Below are 17,331 nucleotides of genomic sequence, written 5' to 3'. Positions count from 1 at the left end.
ACATCCACATCGTTTGTTGGGTATCGTTAACACAGTTTTAGCATCGTATGGGTTATATCATATTAAAACTTAAGTAGTGGGGAGCACAATTGGCGCGTTCCGATTGCAGCCCCAATCGATTGCGAATTTCCGAGTTAAGGGTCTTAAATCGGGTATTTTGGTGCAAAACAGGGCATAGTACTATTTGTTAACGACTACTAATAGGTTTTTATCCGTAGTAGACCCGAGAAACACCTCAATTTTGTCGAAAATAGCGATTTTTGACCAAACTGTTAACCCCAAAATTTTTGGATATCTGGGTTTTTTCGAACAGCAAAAAGCTTTTGTGCAGTGAGCTACTACGTATTCAGAGCCCCCTAACTATAGAAACCGCGCTGAAAAAGATTAAGTAGAAGTTGGCAAAAAAAAATTTCGATCAAATTTTTTATAGTCAATGTGTTTTGAGGATCGAGTTTTTGAGTTTTTAGAGTTAAAGCGAGAAAACTTTTGCGTTAGAGGCCTGCTATCTTAATGAGCTCAGTTTTGAGAACAACTTTTGAGTAACCCTCCGAACAGCTCCGTGGATAAAGCTAGAGACTTAAAGATCGGAAAAAGAAGGAATCGGAGGGACCAAATTTGACAGTTTTTGACCAAATTTTTGTTTCCAAACCAATTTTGGTCCAGTTTTTTTGCATTATTCAAGTACTGTACAGTGCTACTACGCTCGTTTCAAGTATTTTGATAAAACACTTTCAGCAAGAATTGCGGAAAAAGTCGCTGAGAACCTATTTAAGTAGTGAAAAAAGGCCAATTTACGAAATGCGTTTTTGTTGAGTTCTCAAGGACTAACAAACCGATCGAAACTTTTCTGGTACCCTAAGTCGACGTTTTTAATCAGTTTTCTGAACAGCAACAAGTTTTGGTTTGATAACTTCAGGAAAGAAAGTTTTTTTAGTGTTTGTTAGTTTGTTTTAGGGAACCCTCCGAGCGGCAAAAAATTTTATTAAACCACGTTTTTATCCTTCTGGTTAGGTTGACCGGGTCAACTAACCCTGTTTTAAGCAAGCCAGATTGCAATCGGAGGCTCTAATTTGGTGAAAACATTTGTTTTTGGTAAGTTTTGTGGAACCCCCCGAAGCAACCCTCCGGAGTCAGTTGAGCTCCTTAACAACCGGCCTTAGTAGAAATTTTTCACGGAACCCTCCGAGATAGTCCAACTAACCCCCAGAGCTAATCTAGCCTGTTTTGATTCTTTTTAACACTAGCTGGAGACCCCATTAAGCCGAGACTTGAAAAATTTGGAAAGTTGAGGGAACCCTCCGAAGTGACTTAAGCGTCTTATTGACCCTCCTTAGTGAATTTAGGGGGACCCTCCGAAGTAACTTAGGCTTTTCAGGTACCCTCCGAAGTAACCATCCGGAGTAAGCTAAGTGTCCTAATAACCCTCCGAAGTAAGCCTCCGAGGTAACTTAAGCCCTTAACAACCCTCCTTAGTGAAAATTTGGAGTGAACCTCCGGGACAATTTAAACATCTTGAATATCCCTTTAAGGTTGAAATAAAAAGTCGATGAATCACGAGGTGTGTATAATAAAAAAAAAAGCCCAGTTGACCCGGAGATTTGCGATCAACTTCGAATTCGAAACCGGGTTCATCAGCAGTATCCGAACAAACTTTTTCGATTATTATTTTGGTTGTGTGGTTGCCTTGACCTACTTAGTAGGAAAGCTCGGGCAATCCGGGAACACATAAAAGAAGACCTCGGTGAGTGTATTAGAAAAGACACACTCATTTGAGAAGAGAAAGTTGTTCCCTACTCTCGTCTACTTGGAACTGTCCGAGTGTGGGAGAGCTTTTGGTTGGACTCTAGATTTTTTCGACCAGATGTTGCCTCGAGTTACTTAATAGGACAGCTCAGGCAATCGCAGGACACATAAATAAAAGAAGACCTCAGTGAGTATATTAGGCAAGACATACTCACTTGAGAAGACGGTTTCCTGGGCTTTGTTCGTTTGGAGTGTTACAATTGAGGAAAGCCTTTTTCTTCAAGATTAAGTTTTATTTGTCTGATATTGAAACCATCACTGTTATTTTATAAAAAACTTACTTGATTTTAAATGAAACAGTGTTTTCAGACGTCTGTGGTGGTAAAGTGATACTGAAGCGAGAGATCGCTGTCATCCATAGTGTGTGTTGTTATTTTATTGTCAGTTGTGTTTTGTGTGTTGGGTATAATATCTTGTGAGTTTTTGTGAATGTATTATATTAAGTGTTTGAGTGGAATCAATAGTAACTGAACAACAGGCAGACCCTGTGTTGAACTTTATCCGAGTCACTAATAGCATCTCTAAATGATTAAAGAATAATTTAGATATTGAAGAAATTGAACAAGCAGGCTTAAGGAAAAAAAGATTTTTGTGCATTGTCGTCAGAAAACATTTTTGGATAGATGAGGACCTCGCTTATCGAAAAAAATGCCGTAGAGAGACTCGTCAGGAGAAACGACTAAGGTTTCCAGGCTGAGCACGGGAAGTACGCGGAGGTTTAAATCGCGGCGTAGCCAATCTTCGATTAGCAGCATCTCCGACGTTTTTGCTTGTGAAGCAACGAGTGAATATCATGGTGATCTTTCAGTGAGCGGAATGAAACTAAGAAGTGAGAAGAATCTAGATGGTGATGAAGGGCGAAACGCCCAGGCCGGTGCGGCGAACGTGACACCAACGGAACCCTTCGAGGAAGGGGAGCAGACGCTAATCCGACCCGACCACCACCATCAGGAGGACCCGCAAGAGCCCGGTGACGAGTTGGAACGGGAGGGGGTAGAGAAACACCGGAGAACCTTGGAGCGTTACGAGATTGATGCAAGAACGGAACTGTTGTTCAAAGGCACGTCCAAATCGGAGACCAAGATCAATAATCGTAGAAAGGAACAATCCTCTCTAGTCAAGCAGGGCAAGAATGCGATGATGTCGAGCATAAGTCCCAGGAAAGAGCAACCAAGTTCAAAAGCAGGGAAGAGTTTCAAGATGATGTACGATAAACGCATGGCATCGCTCCGAGCAGATGGATTGTCTTCTGGCTTTGACCATCGGGGACTGATGCACTCGGACACGGACTTCACACCTAGCCCGAGACAGATGGGATGACGATGGGAGCATCCTCGACATTCGACCGGCTAATGATGTCGGTGGGCACGCAGGAAGGTGGTGCATCATCGAGCACCAGGCTGCAACCTCAGATGACGTCATCGTCTCTAGGTCTTACCCAGTGTTGGGAACGGCCAGTGATGTGAGTGGCATGTTTGCCAACGTAATGACAAGCCTTGAAGAACTACAATAGGACATGACGAAAAAGATCGACCGAGTGGAAGAAAGGGCTCAACAGGGCCATGAGGGGTTAAGAGACGAACTGGCAGACGCGAAACTACAAGCCCGGAGTGAACAGGTTCAGTTGATTCGAAATATCGATCAGTGCCTTGCACAGACCTCAGCTCTAGCAACCAAGGAGTCAGCAGAAAGAAACAATAGGATGGGAAGAGAGATCGAGTGAATATTGAACGATCATGACAACATCTACGCTCACGTGATGACTAGCTTGGATAGGAGATTAGATGCCAAGGCTGACCTTATGATGCGCAAGATTGATGAGATCTTGAGAGGCAGCAACCAAGAGAATCGTTCCGGTTCAATGGAGGACTCGCGTCTGGCGACTGACGGATCCGGAACCCACCGTCACGCGGAGGCTCCACTGAGGTTAAGAACGATGTTTGAGCCTAACCATAGGGAGAGACTTAAGGCAGCTTAAGAGTCGAGGGCAGGTTGGACGAATCCAATCACGCCAGATCGGGGGCACGCTTGCCCACGGGGCCGCAGGTCAGATCAGTACCAGAATTGACCACCGTCTCACATGACACATGACACTACGACGTACGCTTCAATATTTGAGCCATTAAACAGGTCTCTTGATACGTCCATTACTAAACTCTTGAAGTCTACTGAGAGAGGAGAGAGGTCACGAAAGACACTCAAGAAACCGAACTCGTAAAAGGTCTAGTCAGATGGCTGCATTGATACCTGGATAGAGGCCGTGAAGTTGCATTTTGAGTAGGAGAACCTATCCAAGAAATAAGAATGTAGCGCACTGACGAGTAACTTCGAGGGCACGGCCCTGAGCTGTGTGATGGCGAAAAGGTCGAATGAACGAGACAGTGCTCGCAAAATCTTCGACAAATTGGTCAATCCTTTCGGCTCGGGTGTACAGGGGCATCAGGCCATGGTGAAGTTTCAGAGGAGACGTCATAGAGATGATGAGTCAATCGACAAGTTCTTGATTGACCTCGAGTTGAATTAGAAGGAGAAGTAATCCCTGCGAGACCAACAGACATAGAATTAGCACTAATAAACCAGTCCTGAGATAGAACACCTAGAAGTTAAAACATCGGATAAGGAACTGGACTCTCTTAGAGCAGTGTTGAATCGGAACGCGGACGTTTTTTCGAAGCAGAAAGCTGACATAGGTTGCTGCATTTTGTAGAACATGAAAAAGAGATAGAAGAGGATTTGGTACCTCGCAGGGAGGGAGCTAGGAGAATGACACCACACAAGTCGGAAGCATGCAGGAAAGAGAATGAGATGTTAATGAAGTATGACATGGTTGAACCGTCGAAGTCCCTTTGGGCTTGCGGCGTATTCATGGCAAAAAGGAAGGGGGCAACATCGATTTTGTTGTGATTTCGGTTAACTGAACGCGGTAACGATAAAGGACGCATACTTGATTCCCCGCATCGATGAGAGCCTCTCCAAGTCTGGAGATGCAAAATTTTTCACGACGTTGTATTTGGGCTCTGTGTTCTGGTAAGTGCCTCTCAGAAAACAAGATCGAAAGAAAACGGGCTTCGCGTGTGAACTGGGACTGTTCCAGTGGAGAAGAATACTGTTCGGACTATGCAATGCAACAGCCACATTCCAACGATTAATGGCCCAGGCACTCAAGAGGGTGACTAAAAATTATGGCAACCTCATAATGTGTTACGTTGATGACGTGGGTATTGCAAAACCAACGATGGAGGACCATATAGAGACTCTGGACGAGGTCTTTACTTACAAGTTCGAAATCCTGAGAGACTCAATCAATCATCTGAATCGTCTTGTAGATAAACAAGGAGTCAGACCAGATCCTGAAGTGATTGAAGCAGTATTGACATGGAAATCACCGAAGACCGATGAGCTTTCTCGGATTACTACCGAGAGTTTATCAAAGGGTATGCTGACAAGACATACCCTATGTAGCAGTTGATGCGAAATGAGGGTAAGAAATTCAGCTGGACTGACGAGGCTCAGGTCTGTTTTGAGAACATTAAGCGCGAATTTTGCGAGGCTCCGGTCCTCGGTATGCTTAAAGAGAAAGGGATGTTTGTGCTAGACACATATGCATCTCGGTAGTTGCGATATCGGGCATACTTCGCCAGGAACAAGAGTAGAATGGAAGGACTGTTCTCCAGCTAATAGCCTATGGGAGTAAAGTCTTAACCGACACTGAAATGAAATACGGTGCATCGAAAGTTGAAAAGTATAGGGCCTACTTGGGGAGTGCTCCATTCAAGTTGCGCGTGAAAAACCGAGCTCCTGCCTGGCTAATGACTTATTCGATGGACCAAAGCTATATCGGTCGCTGGAACGTGCGTCTGGATGGCTATCACATGATTATATAGCATCGAACACGTGACAAGCACCAGAATGCCGACAGCCTCAGCAAGAAGCTGAGTTCTACGAGCGATAAGATGAGAAGCAAGCTAACCAGGCAGAAATTAAGGTTAGCTTTTCCTTTCTGGATAAAGACACCTATGACTAGCTGCCACTCATCAGGTGGAATGATAAGTCCGGGCATCCCATACCAGCTCACCCTGAACTAAAGAGATGGATAGAAAACGGAGCACCTGACAAAGACAATTTAGAAGAAAACAGCTATAAGATCCTAAAGCAATTTTATCTAAAGAGAAAGGATTTGTTATTCTTGAACAAAGACGGGATTGTGGCCTGCAAGCGCAAAAAAGAAGACAAAGTCCTTTACAAATACAATTTGATTGTGCTACCAAAGCGTTATCAAATTGAATTACTGTTCCGTTCACACAATCGGATGGGCCAGAAAAGCGTGGATAATGTGTATAACCAAATACAGAAGCAATTTGAATGGCTTGGCTTGAAGAAGGCCTAAGAGAAATGGATTTCTGCATGCTTGTTATGTCAGTCGTTAGGATTCAATGAGTTGGTACAAATTGATCATCAGAAACTCTGCATGACGGCCGCGGGCTATAACCAAGTGCTGGCAATGATTGATCATTTCACGAGATGGAAAAAGACAAAACCGCACACTAGTTTCCATGTTGAGGGTCTATTGATCACGATACATGGACGACTGGGATAGGCCCTTGCCGCAGGTAATGGGCGCTCACAATAGCACCGAACACTCCACCACGGGAGTAAGCCCGCACGTGATGTTAACTGGCCACTAGAAGGCCCTCCCATTAACGTTCTTCTACGCTGAGTACGAGGGTAGGGGAACAGCACCACAGACGTACGTGCGTGAGGTGATCAGGCGGCAACAGGAAATCAATGATCTCTGCAGGAGAAACACGCAGCAGGCTCAAGTCAGGCAGAAAAGGAGGTTCGACAAGAGGACCGATGATTCAAAAGCCTACTCAGTTGGGGACTATGTCTGGGTGTTCCAGGAACTCGCTCCTCCAAAGGGAATCAAAAAATAACTGAAAAATGGCGTGGCCCATTTCAAATAACTGAAGTGCACCAGGGTGGTCGTTTTTATCGGTTGAGCACCGGACGGGCAGCTCATTAAGAGAATATCAAACCGCACAACGCCTCATCGGAGGACTGGTGCATTCCGGCTGTCATGAATGATGAGGACACTTTGATAGTTGACCCGACCTGCGACAAAAACGACGGGAATGAAGTGGTAGATGATTGTGAATTGTCACTTGACCTGGAATTAAACCGAGCGCATGGAGGTTGATGACGAAACCCTACTATTTACTGAGGAGGACTGGGACTGGCCAGAGCAGACCGAAATTGATGAAGGAGTGGAGCCTGACTTTCCCTTTACCATGGAGACGCACCAGGGCAAGAAGGGAAGGAGTAAAAGGAAATACAACCCGTATAGTGAAGACTTTGTCGTGGACAGGATTGGTTTGATCGACGTGGCCTGAGCGAAATAGTTGTGTCACAGGAGATCGACCTGATCAACGACACACACCAGGATTCGATCGACGATCGCTCAGAGCCGGCAGTGGAATTCGACCCAGAGGTAGAGCAGATGCATGAGAAAGAGTTAAGAAACCTACGAGTGCTAGAATTGCTGCATGATCTAACTGCAGATCCCAAGGAGACGATCCTGACGGTTCAGGATATCGATCAGACTACCATCAATTATATCAGTCACGACAACACCGAGTCCAACTGGGTCGCTTCAGATGGTCCCTTACGTGTTCCCGCATTCAATCTCGATCTGCTCAAGTCCGGTACCACCGAGCGGGGCAGGAATCGACTCATGCGATGGAGACGCAGAGAGATGTCTGAGCATGACCTGGCTCTTGTGCCAGGGTTAGGCGAACAAAGGGTTTGTAGGCTGGGAGAAATGCTAAAGCCAGTACGCCCCAGTTACTCAGCGCAGCCTCTCTTCGGATCGAAAAGATCACGTGATGAGCCGGCCCCATTGCATTCTGTGGACTCACCAACCGCAGCTCCACCACCAAAGAAGGTGAGAATGAACGACATCGAAATACAGACGGCAGAAACCAGTGAAACTCTTGAAAAAAAAGGACAAAGCCTGGGAAGAATTGTGCGCCAAGTTTGATGAATACAAGGAGAAAGCGAAGGATCGTGACCAATGGAAGAGAAAGTTTGACGAGTTACAGATCGCTTCCAAGGAGGAGGAAATCAAGCACCTGAAGGAGCTGGTGACGGGATCAAATCTGAAGAGGGAAGAATATGGCACTGTGATGTCATCGGAGGCAAATGAGAACGGTTTGGAACTTCTGAACAAAATCTCCTGGAAGGTGGCCCTACAGAAGTATTTCGATGAAACCATGGGTACTCCCTCATCAGTGATGGAGTACATAGCCAACCCCTGTGTCAGGACAGATCTACAAGTAAAACTTGTGTGTGTCTTGTTGGGATAAGAAGACAGGAGTATAAAGCCACCATTGAGACGAAGGCGAGAGAGCAGCAGTTAGAACTAATGAGAGCCTTGAGGGTGTTGATTGCCAGGGATGATTGCGCGATAGCATGGGCAAAATGTAAAAGATGCGCTTTGCTTTGTGGATTTATGGTGGATTGTATCCCCAATCCGGTGCTAGAAGAATGCGTGAAGGCAATCAGACAGGGATCGATGAAGCGTGAAGAAGTCTTGTTGAGAGCCTCGTTGGAACTCTACCAGGAAATGCCACCACGGATCCCGACAAAAGAAGTAAACGACCTTTACAGCTACCGGAGATTGGAGGAAGTCAGGAGATGCTCTTACAAAGAACTGACATTCGCTAAAGAATTGCTGGAAAGAGTTAGAAGTCTGAAAGAATACGTGACGTTAGGGAAGCAGAAGACCTTCCAGTATGTGTCAGGAATTCCGGGAGTGGCTTATAATCCATTCGTCAATGAAGAAGCGAGGGACTCGTACTTTGACTTCGAGCAAGAGGGTCCTCGATTTCTGGATGGAGAGAGTGCGGGAATTGGGGATGGTCAGGTCGATTGAGTCATTGGAACGCCTGGAATATGCCCATGGTCTGGTCACATCCTTGAGTGTGGAAGTATTCCCTGGAGCGTTACAGATGGAACAGAAAATTGGAAGCTAGCGAAAAGCTCATGGGAACGAAATGAATCTGAAGCATAGCGAGGGGTATCATAAGACAGTCGGCTCGAAGTACCTGGTGGGATCTAGCGCGGCATACTACAACAGCAAATACCAGACGTACCTGGTGGTTGCAGATGTCAGAAGGCAACATAGAATGATTGACCTGCTTTTTTTGGTGCCCAAGTGCGTGAGATTGTCGAGAATGTCTGAAAAGTCCCATGAGCTACTGACGAAGATTATTCGGGCAGTCCCGGAGAGGTCTAGGGATGAGATAGAAGAGTTGGTGGGAGAAGATTTCGTGAAGTGGGGCGAGGGAAACATCAGTGAAATGCAGAAAAAGAAGGCGAGAGGGATGATGTCAAGCGATTTCCCCACGATAGATGAGAAAGAAGAAACGCATCAGACGATGATGGAAATCGAGCCCCTGCTGATAGCATCGGGTTATCGAACTTGGAGGAAAATCCTGCTGACTCATGGGGAGTATCCGTGTCACTGCCTAGCGCAGACGTTTTGCTACCCCAAGAGAGCAAACCTAGTTCTGGTTTGGGTTGCAGAGGAGTTATTCTCCATGATCCAGCCCAGAACCGAAAGATACTGGTGGTCAGCACCATGCTAGCGGTGAGGTGGCTGAAAGCAAAGCAGGAACAACTGAACAGGAGATGACCGTACCAACTCCAGAGCAAACGAGCGGAGTGAGCCTCTGAAAGAAACTGGATTTGTTCAGGACTACCTGTAAACTTCTGAGAATACCTGAAGCAATCGAGTGAATATGGGCAAGTCAAGGATTGATGCCATGGTTCTGTGCGGCACCAGCTATATGTAGGACCGGGAGCCTATAAGAGGGCATTCCTGTCACATATGAACGCTGTGACTGCAGCGATAAAGAGAGTAGCTGGAATGTCTTGCACCACAGAACAAGAGAAAAAAGAGATCTTACAAGCTGACCTAGAGCGGAATGTGAATCTGTGTCTGTACAACAGCTTCTGCAGGAATAGGGAGCAGAAAGTAATCGTAGATCTCCTGCCATCTGCAAACGGAGGTTGCTGGAACAAGAAAGTTGGGGCACGGCCAGCAACTCTTTTGACATGCTGCAGAAGGTCCTGGAAGTCAGCGAGATGGGTGAACAGGAACAAGAAACAATGGAGTGAAGATTGAAGACGAGACATGAGGTAGAAGTGGAGAGAGATAGAAAAAATTTAATTGTTGTAGTGTGTGAAAACCAAGTGAAAACCAAGATTGATTATTGAAACTTTTAAATTTTTTGTTTTGATGTTGTTGTGCCAAACCAGACTTTGAAATTGTTAGGAATTGTTGCAATTGTTGAATTACAATGAAAAATTTTAGTTGATGATTTCTTATTGATATAGGCCATAGGTGAGTATATTTACCTATTTAAACCTGACTGAAGTTTTTAACCTGTGTCGGACACATCTTCACTTTGTGGCGACCTGGTAGGGTTTGGGTACGCTCGCTCGAAGAGTTTTTTTAATTTTAATATTGACGGCAACAGCATAAATGAACGATTATAATTTGTGAGTTACATTAAGTTAATTTTAAAGTTTGCGTGGTCGTGCCACATCCCAAATCCTTTTAAATCAGCGAGAGAGTAGAGAAGTTTTGCGGTGAAACGACGTAAGTAGTCAGAAAATAAAATTTATCTAGGACACACCTAATAGTGCAAATTTTGTGAAAAAATTAGAAGGCGTAGAAATATAGTACGATGCCAATTATGACACGCAGTGAGTTGAGGTGACGTAGATAAAATTCTTTTTCTAATGCGATTTGTAAGTTGATTATCCAAAACTGGATCAACCGAAATTATGCGTTCAATCGGGACATTGAAGGGGACTATCCAGTGAGTATGTGCCATTCCCCCGAATTGGCATAATCGAAACCTCAGACGAGAACAAAACGGACATTAATGACGTTAGATAAGAATTCGTGGTGAAAGGGAGGGTCAATATGTTCTGGAAACTTAAAATTTTAAATTTTCGTTTTTAAACAATTTTTTTCCGGAAACGTAGAAAACGGCCATTTTGACCCAAAAAAGAGAAAAAAAAGACAACGAGCGAGAACGTCAAACGAACAAATTAAGAAAAACAAAAGAAAAAACGGAGTCTTTTATCGTGACGATCACGCATGATAAGATTCTTAAATGAAGCAGATAGGAAGAAAAAAGGCTTCAGTGGGACAGCCGGAGCGTATCCGTACCCTCTCGGGCCACGAGATTGAGGAGATAAGGGTGTTATCTCAGGAGGAGAACGGAATTGGAGGCCCGGTGCCTAGAGAATCAGTAGACTGTGATATACACTTTTTAGCTGCTGTGATGCCCTGAATGGCTGAATTAACTCTAATTTAATTATTTTTTTGGAGCATGAGGAGCTAGAAAGAAAAAAAGTCAATCCATCCCCTATAGATTTAGTTTATAACTGTCACTAAAAACATCGTAAATAATGGATTTCGAGCCAGGATTTTAATAGTAATCACGTAGTCTAGGGATCCGAGAGCCAGCTATGTGGTTCTTTTTGCATGTAAACGAAAGCTGATCAAAAATCGTTTGACTGTTGGCCTAAGCATGGTAACTTTTTATTTAGCCCTAAACCGACCAAAAAACTAACTGGCTACTTCTAGACGGTGAAAAACGAGTAGAATTAAGGTAACTGACGCTTTCCAGTCGTCAATAGGTGCTTTTTCTACGCTCCGTCACTATGTAAATTTTGGGCGAATGTTACACAAGTTTTCTGTTCAGCAATTTGAAGTCATTTTAAGCATCAATAAGTAGTATGGCGTCCGTTTCCGGTTTATCAAACTCGTTCCTCAAGCTGTGGATAACATATTCGATTCCTCTTTTCTGACCTGAGCAGAGTTGGGGAATTTTTCCGAATTTTTAAGGTCTAGTTTTTTTACAATGGGTGATTGTTTTGACAATTGTCTGTCTCAGAACCTCGCCGATACTAATGGGCCGTACCCCTGGATTTTTGGCCTGAGGTATCAGACGACACGAGTTGCACGCCGTTAGGTTTTTATGGAGGAGAACTTTACTTGCTATTGTATAGGATAGCTTTGTAAACGTTTTGCTAAGCTCCATTCGAACGCATTGAGACCCAAGGGATCGTCGCTTTCGTGCATTTCCAGGGTTGAGTTTCGAGCCGTCTCGGCGTTTTTTTAAACGCATACAATGGCGGCAGATATTTCACCTGTACTCATTAGCTTAAAGAACTGTTTAACTTCCTCGTTCACTTGGCACTTCTTCTGTTTCGAATGTCTGATGGGGAGTGCTTTTGCTTCAGTGAAAAGTTCGTCTAGTAGGCCTTGCTTCCGTAAAATTATGCGGCAGCTAGAGTTTTGGAATTGGATTCGTTTGTTGCTGATTTAGTTATGGGGGGCAGCGGATTGTGAGAAACGGCCTGTACTTCGGCACGGACATTCACTTAACAGGGTACAAAAGAGTCAAAACAAGAGAAAGAATAGGTTGTAAAACGGATTGTTTCAAAATGGATTTTAAATCAAATAAAAAGAAATCAAAGCGATTACAACCTGGTTTTTCACAAATGGAGGTTCAGGCGGGGTTGTCCGTGTAGAAGGGGAGCATCGCGGCTTGACGAGATTAACTCTAAAGTCACGTCCAGGGCTTCTTACAAGCGTACCATATCACATGAAACTATTTAATAAGTTTATCACAACATTTAGGTATTACTACGAGCCGAAAGTACTTAATGCTTTCTGATGACATGGGCGAATCTTTTCTGATTAAAACTGATTGCTCGATGTGCCATGTTCAACAAGAACACTTTTTTTTAGCTTATTGAAATAAATTCCAAAAGACCGGTGTAAATCATTTTCACTTTTTAATATTAGGCATAAATTAGCATTTGTGTTAGCTAATCATAGCAATACTCAAGTATTACCAAGGATAGCCGGTTACTGTGCAAGTAGGTGGTTTTCTGCGAGGTGTGATAGAAGCATTGACATTAAACAGTTTAAGCATTTTCGACAGATGCAATTTGAACAAAAACAAAGTTTTCAGGGCTTAAATTAAAAATAATTAGGCTGTTGCAAGCCTGCTCGCTCGCTTCATTTGATCAAAATTGAAATAAGAAACAAATTTTCAAATCTGTTTTTCTCGATACTGTAAAGACATCTTGAAAATTTTTATTAACGTTCAAATCACGACTGAAAGGTCTTCTTTTTGGTATATCACTCGATCCATTCCGATAATTATTTGTGATACCTTTGAAAAAAATCAAAACACACCCGAATACAAAGTTCGTTCACATTTTTTAAATGGTCGGAACCACCAGTAAATCAAAGAAATACTTGAATAAATTGTAGATCTTTCCATGTCAGCCTATCATAGATTGTCACACTAAAAACCTTGACGAAGTTATTCTAAAAAAATTTTTCATAACAAAATTCATCAAAAATTTTGAAAATAATTTAGCCCGAAAGCTACAAAAATGGATTTCAGAAACAGAAATGAAATAAATATGACACGCAGTGAGTTGAGGTGACGTAGATAAATTTCATTTTCTAATGCGATTTGTAAGTTGATTATCCAAAACTGGATCACCCGAAATGAGGAGTGTTAGGGTGTTATCTCAGGAGGAGAACGGAATTGGAGGCCCGGTGCCTAGAGACTCAGCAGACTGTGATATACACTTTTTAGCTGCTGTGATGCCCTGAATGGCTGAATTAATTCCAATTTCAATTTTTTTTTCGGAGCATGAGCTGCTAGACATAAAAAAACTCAATCCATCCCCCATAGATTTAGTTTATAACTGTCACTAAAAACATCGTAAACAATGGATTTCGAGCCAAGATTTTAAAAGTAATCACGTAGTCTGGGGATCAGAGACCCAGCTATGTGGTTCTTTTTGCATGTAAACGAAAGCTGATCAAAAATTTGTTTGACTGATGGCCTAAGAATGGTAACTTTTTACTTAGCCCTAAACCGACCAGAAAGATAACTGGCTATTTCTAGACGGTTAAAAACGAGTAGAATTAAGGTAATTGACGCTTTCCAGTCGTCCATAGGTGCTTTTTCTACGCTCCGTTACTATGTAATTTTTGGCGAATGTTATACAAGTTTTCTGCTGAGCAATTTGAAAGCATTTTAAGCAGCAATAAGTAGTATGGCGTCCGTTTCCGGTTTATCGAACTCGTTCCTCAAGCTGTGGATAACATATTCGATTCCTCTTTTCTGACCTGAGCAGAGTTGGGGAGTTTTTCCGAATTTTTAAGGTCGTGATTTTACAATGGGTGATTGTTTTGACAATTGTTTGTCTCAGAACCTCGCCGATACCAATGGGCCGTACCCCTGATTTTTTGTCCTGACGTATCAGACGACACGAGTTGCACGCCGTTAGGTTTTTATGGGGGAGAACTTTACTTGCTATTGTACAGGATAGCTTTGTAAACGTTTTGCTAAGCTGAATTGATCACTTGTTGAAATGAATTAATATCCTCCTCCATTCGAACGCATTGAGACCCAAGGGATCGTCGCTTTCGTGCATTTCCAGGGTTGAGTTTCGAGCCGTCTCGGCGTTTTTTTAAAGGCATACAATGGCGGCAGATATTTCACCTGTACTCATTAGCTTAAAGAACTGTTTAACTTCCTCGTTCACTTCGCACTTCTTCTGTTTCGAATGTCTGATGGGGAGTGCTTTTGCTTCAGTGAAAAGTTCGTCTAGTAGGCCTTGCTTCCGTAAAATTATGCGGCAGCTAGAGTTTTGGAATTGGATTCGTTTGTTGCTGATTTAGTTATGGGGGGCAGCAGGTTGTGAGAAACGGCCTGTACTTCGCCACGGAGATTCACTTAACAGGGTACAAAAGAGTCATAACAAGAGAGAATAGGTTGTAAAACGGATTGTTTTAAAATGGATTTTAAATCAAGTAAAATTAATGAAAGCGATTACAACCTGGTTTTTCACAAGTGGAGGTTCAGGCGGGGTTGTCCGTGTAGAAGGGGAGTATCGCGGCTTGACGAGATTGTCTCTAAAGTCACGTCCAGGGCTTCTTACAAGCGTACCATATCACATGAAACTATTTAATAAGTTTATCACAACATTTAGGTACTACTACGAGCCGAAGGTACTTAATGCTTTCTGATGACATAGGCGAATCTTTTCTGATTATAACTGATTGCTCGATGTGCTATGTTCAACAAGACCACTTTTTTTTTAGCTTATTGAAATGTATTCAAAAAGACCGGTGTAAATCATTTTCACTTTTTAATATTAGGCATAAATTAGCATTTGTGATAGCTAATCATAGCAATACTCAATTATTACCCAGGATAGCCGGTTACTGTGCAAGTAGGTGTTTTTCTGCGAGGTGTGATAGAAGGATTGACATTAAACAAATTAAGCATTTTCGACAGATGCAATTTGAACAAAAGCAAAGTTTTCAGGGCTTAAATTAAGTATAATAAGGCTGTTGTAAGCCTGCTCGCTCGCTTCATTTGCTCAAAATTGAAATAAAAAACAAATTTTTAAATCAGTTTTTCTCGATACTGAAAAAACATCTTGAAAATTTTTATTAACGTTCAAATCACGACTGAAAGGTCTTCATTTTGGTATATCACTCGATCCATTCCGATAATTATTTGTGATACCTTTGAAAAAAAAATCAAAACACACCCGAATAAAAAGTTCGTTCACGTTTTTTAAATGGTCGGAACCACCAGGAAATCAAAGAAAAACTTGAATAAATTGTAGATCTTTCCGTGTCAGCCTACCATAGGTTGTCACACTAAAAACCTTGATGAAGTTATTCTAAAAATCTTTTTTCATAACAAAATTCATCAAAAATTTTGAAAATAAGTTAGCCCGAAAGCTACAAAAATGGATTTCAGAAACAGAAATGAAATAACTTGTAAATAAAATAGTAATTCCACAAATTGTTTTCCTCATTTTCAATTTTTTCAGGATGCAACATGCGACCTCCAAATTGATTACTGAAAGCAAGCCGAATCATTTTTAATCATGTGTTTGAGCGCGTTGGACTGAGCGGAAAAAGCAGGCGACAGCAAAAGCAACAAAATGGTTTGTTTATCGCTAGCCCTTTTAATGAATAGCTTTTAGAAAATTTATCGGACAGCATAATAAATTTTCTGAAATGATTCTGGAGACGCAGAGAGATGTCTGAGCATGACCTGGCTCTTGTGCCAGGGTTAGGCGAACAAAGGGTTTGTAGGCTGGGAGAAATGCTAAAGCCAGTACGCCCCAGTTACTCAGCGCAGCCTCTCTTCGGATCGAAAAGATCACGTGATGAGCCGGCCCCATTGCATTCTGTGGACTCACCAACCGCAGCTCCACCACCAAAGAAGGTGAGAATGAACGACATCGAAATACAGACGGCAGAAACCAGTGAAACTCTTGAAAAAAAAGGACAAAGCCTGGGAAGAATTGTGCGCCAAGTTTGATGAATACAAGGAGAAAGCGAAGGATCGTGACCAATGGAAGAGAAAGTTTGACGAGTTACAGATCGCTTCCAAGGAGGAGGAAATCAAGCACCTGAAGGAGCTGGTGACGGGATCAAATCTGACGAGGGAAGAATATGGCACTGTGATGTCATCGGAGGCAAATGAGAACGGTTTGGAACTTCTGAACAAAATCTCCTGGAAGGTGGCCCTACAGAAGTATTTCGATGAAACCATGGGTACTCCCTCATCAGTGATGGAGTACATAGCCAACCCCTGTGTCAGGACAGATCTACAAGTAAAACTTGTGTGTGTCTTGTTGGGATAAGAAGACAGGAGTATAAAGCCACCATTGAGACGAAGGCGAGAGAGCAGCAGTTAGAACTAATGAGAGCCTTGAGGGTGTTGATTGCCAGGGATGATTGCGCGATAGCATGGGCAAAATGTAAAAGATGCGCTTTGCTTTGTGGATTTATGGTGGATTGTATCCCCAATCCGGTGCTAGAAGAATGCGTGAAGGCAATCAGACAGGGATCGATGAAGCGTGAAGAAGTCTTGTTGAGAGCCTCGTTGGAACTCTACCAGGAAATGCCACCACGGATCCCGACAAAAGAAGTAAACGACCTTTACAGCTACCGGAGATTGGAGGAAGTCAGGAGATGCTCTTACAAAGAACTGACATTCGCTAAAGAATTGCTGGAAAGAGTTAGAAGTCTGAAAGAATACGTGACGTTAGGGAAGCAGAAGACCTTCCAGTATGTGTCAGGAATTCCGGGAGTGGCTTATAATCCATTCGTCAATGAAGAAGCGAGGGACTCGTACTTTGACTTCGAGCAAGAGGGTCCTCGATTTCTGGATGGAGAGAGTGCGGGAATTGGGGATGGTCAGGTCGATTGAGTCATTGGAACGCCTGGAATATGCCCATGGTCTGGTCACATCCTTGAGTGTGGAAGTATTCCCTGGAGCGTTACAGATGGAACAGAAAATTGGAAGCTAGCGAAAAGCTCATGGGAACGAAATGAATCTGAAGCATAGCGAGGGGTATCATAAGACAGTCGGCTCGAAGTACCTGGTGGGA

The 17,331-nt window shown here is 43.1% G+C and overlaps 1 protein-coding gene across 1 annotated transcript in view; it reads right to left on the bottom strand.

The window, feature by feature from the left end:
* The window catches only part of LOC134846964 (elongation factor Tu, mitochondrial-like), a 448,088-nt gene extending 435,570 nt beyond the window's left edge, over window positions 1–12,518 (bottom strand). The window contains exon 1 of the mRNA XM_063864453.1: window positions 12,497–12,518. The gene's annotated coding sequence lies outside the window, so the exon portion shown is untranslated. The remainder of the gene's footprint in view (window positions 1–12,496) is intronic.
* Window positions 12,519–17,331: the final 4,813 nt, after the last annotated feature.

The sequence above is a fragment of the Symsagittifera roscoffensis genome, chromosome 1 (genome assembly GCF_963678635.1).
Source record: "Symsagittifera roscoffensis chromosome 1, txSymRosc1.1, whole genome shotgun sequence".
Lineage (NCBI taxonomy): Eukaryota > Metazoa > Xenacoelomorpha > Acoela > Convolutidae > Symsagittifera > Symsagittifera roscoffensis.
Note: the sequence above shows the minus strand (reverse complement) of the source record. Positions and strands in the feature narration are given on the sequence as shown.